The sequence below is a fragment of the Melanostigma gelatinosum genome (assembly GCF_949748355.1).
Source record: "Melanostigma gelatinosum genome assembly, chromosome: 13".
In the NCBI taxonomy this organism is placed as follows: domain Eukaryota; kingdom Metazoa; phylum Chordata; class Actinopteri; order Perciformes; family Zoarcidae; genus Melanostigma; species Melanostigma gelatinosum.
In genome coordinates, this window is record NC_136646.1 from 22,923,142 (window position 1) to 22,926,988 (window position 3,847).

Here is a 3,847-nt window from a genome sequence, read left to right on the forward strand (position 1 = left end):
CACGCACACGCACACGCACGCTCCATGCAACATACATACCCACACACACACACTCTACCACAAGATAATCTTCATGGCATCTCCCAATAGAATCACATTCCGTTGTTCAAATATATTTTCTTCAGTTTTACCTCAGGGCCTCGTGAGTTGTTATGACTCAACTTTCCCAGTTGTGTGTTTGTGTGTGTGTGTGTGTGTGTGTGTGTGTGTGAGTGCGAGTGCGTGTGCATGTGTGTGATTGTGTTTGTGGAATTGGGCTTACTGACTCACCCCTCTTGTGTCCAAAGAGTGATTCTGCTGACTCCAGTTTTATGTCCTTAATTACTGTGTGTGTGTGTGTGTGTGTGTGTGTGTGTGTGTGTGTGTGTGTGTGTGTGTGTGTGTGTGTGTGTGTGTTGGGAAAAATCTAAATGACTGAAATAGTATGCGTTTCAATGATTACAGAATGTGATACATTTAACAGAAGCTCATCTCCTCTGTCGTGTTTAAGGCCTGTGTCCTTGTGCGAACTTTCACTGACACCAGATCTTCAGCAAAATGTTGAGTCTGTTAAGAAGCAGTTGATTGCCGAAAGAACACTTCAGCTGTTTGTCCTGAATAAGAATGATAGCAATGATAGCAATGATAGCAATGATAGCAATGATAGCGATAGAAAGTGACCTTTGTACTAGAACGAAGAGTTAAAGTGTCCAGATACGTAGACGCCGGTGTGAAACGTGAAATGTGTGTGTGTGTGTGTGTGTTACCCTGTGCAGCCCACTGCATGTTGTTTACTGAGTATAAATACCAGCGACTCGGAGACAGATCTTCGAGCGGTCTTGATGTACATTCTGTATGTGAATCAACCCTGTCTCCTTCTTTGCAAAGAATAAATGTCCAATGATGAATGATTTCTACACCAGTCTCCAGTGAATGTTTCTAACAGTGTGTGTTGCAGGCTCGTGTCTCTCTGTACAGTGCATCCTTGTTTGTATGACTTAAAGTGTGTATGCTGGCTCGTGTGGATCCCATATATCTGTGTGCGTGCGTAGCCGTGTTCATGTTTGCTCATGGGTTTTGTCAGTGTGACTGAACCGAACTGAGGTCAGCACGCAGCTGATTGAAGAAGTGAGCCGTGGCGCTCTGCCTACACATTTACCACCACACAGACGACCTCTTCATTCTAAGCCCCCGCTTTGCTGGTGCTCAGATAAAAAATGTACTGCCTGCAGTGACAGACAGTAAATCCACTGCTTCACATTATTAAAAGTTTGAATGTCTGCAGGCAAGATGAGCATCTGGACTGGTATTAGTGGATGGAGATGGATGGGAGAAGAGCGAGGGAGGGATCATATAGCTCTACGACTCACTTAAAACTGAACAGTTCTCTTTCAGCTCTACTTTGAAATGGGATTATATTGTGGTTGCACTTAGAGTCATGCCTGTTCCTTTAAAAGAACAGGCATGGCTCTTTTTAAATCTATCTATGATACCAGTGTACACACAACATTCGCCTGCCTGCTCATAGGCTACAGTAGCTTATAGGTTCCAAGGCGAGCACATACAAAGTCTACTCAGCGAACATTACCGATACCACGCCACCATCAAGCTTTGATTAGCCTCCCGCAAGACCAGCCAACAAAGCCTGAAAAACATTCCGCTGAATGATGCAATACAGCCAGAAGCGCCTTCATCTTAGGCTCCCGTAGGCCACGGCAACGTGAGTTCAGTATCATCCGTCAATAAATAGCAACGGAACTTAAACTCGTGCCCTTATAGGAATTTAACAATGGGACTTAAATTATGGGGAGAGCTACAAGTGCGTTAAACACAAACTATTTAAGACCGTAGTCACACATGCGCCGGGACAGGATTTATATTACAGATTAGCAATGTCAACCACCAACTTTCCCAAATAAATCCTGCCAGGACGGGGCATTGAGAATTCTTTGAAATGAAACAGTTAATTGCATTAGATGCATGCTTTTTTACCCCACCACCATCAATCCATAAGCGCTTTTAGCCCTCTGTCGATTATCATCAGTGTGAGTAGAGTCGGCACATGACTGCTCACGCAACGCAACATACTTTAGTCACTGAACCCATGTCTCACTGTGACTCACACATTATATAACTCTTTATTTATGCATCAGAGCACTTCCTAACATCTTGCTCACGCATTCCATTTCCTGTTTCATGTGTATGTTTACTGTACTGTCTCTCTGTGTGTTTCCGTGTTAGCATGCAGGCATCTGAGTGTGTGTGTGTGTGTGTGTGTGTGTGTGTGTGTGTGTGTGTGTGTGTGTGTGTGAGTGTGTGTGTGTGTGTTGTATGCTTTTACTGTTACGTGTCTTTTGCCGTGTTTGTTTGTGCTTCCATGTTATCGACTTGCGGTAAGCGGTGTTGGCATTTTGCTGCTGTTGCTGTAGCCATTTGCTTTCCGTTCCTCTGCTGATGGCATGCGTTAAACATGGCTTACTGATTATTTGCTTACAAACTCTTGTGTTTGTGTGTTTGTGTCTGTGTTTCAAAATGAAAACTTAATTGATTCTGGTTATTTGAGACGCTCAGCAAAAAGCTGACAGCTAGGTCCTGCAAACCTATCAAGTAAAATACAAAAGGTAAAACTGAGTATTTAGCCAATAATTAATCCCAAAAAGAATACATATTTACCAAACGATGCTGAAATCAAAATCCTTAACTGCAATACAGATTCTCAGATACAGTCTTCTCGTCGCAGCACAGAGATGAGTTTGCATGCACACACGCACTTAAAGACACATTTGTGACAGAACGAGGTGAAGTTTAAGAGAAACGAGTAAATCCAGGGCAGTCAGTGAGAGTGGTTGAGCTAGCTGCTCAGTCATGCCTACTTTGAGAACTCATACATTGTGTATATTCTACATCACTCATTTTAAACACACACACACACACACACACACACACACACACACACACACACACACACACACACACACACAACCACACATTACTTTCACATAATGCACACAAGCCCTCGAACTCTGAATGAGTTTATTCATTTGTTGTTTTTTTGCCCTTTTTATGAGCTTTCTCTGATGGCTGACCTAAAACTCTTCCACACATATTGTGAGATACATGCCAACACACACACACACACACACACACACACACAGACAAACAATGGGCTGGAGTGCTCGGGCAGGCAGTCGAAGACATGAATCAGTGTGATTTGTTGGAGGTTGGATGAATACAAGAGCCAAGCCGAGAGTTTCTGACAACGGTCGCTGTCCGAGGCTCTCTTTATTGAAGCAATTGAATAGAAGAAGATTCAAATGTTGAAACAGAGGCAGTGCAACATTTGTTACTTCATCCACATGATGGATATCAAACGCACAACCATTAATAATGTGGGACAGTAGAAGGATTGCATGGATTCTGTAGATTTCAATAAACCGCAATACTGTTAATGCATGTCGGCATTCAATGTATTGCAATCAGGAGAGACCTCCATCTCATGAACAATCATTTATTCCACATGCATAAGAAATGAATAGTGAAAAGTCGTTGGCAGTCGGACTCCATTGGGACGCAGTATAACAGAAGGGTGGTGATGCTGAGGTCAGATAACCCCTCTGGAGTCCAGACACTGGTTGTGGTGGAGATGAAGGGAGTTGCTGCAATGCGATGATGACTGTGATGCCGACTGGACGTGACTGGGGTGGAGGAGGGTCACATACGATTGTGCTGCAATGACAACTGACAGCAGCAGAGAGGACATCTTTAAAGTTTGACAGCAGCGATGTGATTGGCTTCAGGAAACTGTGCAGAATCTGGTTGGTTGACTGAAAGTGAACGCCCACAATCAGCTGATGGAGTAGACACAGGG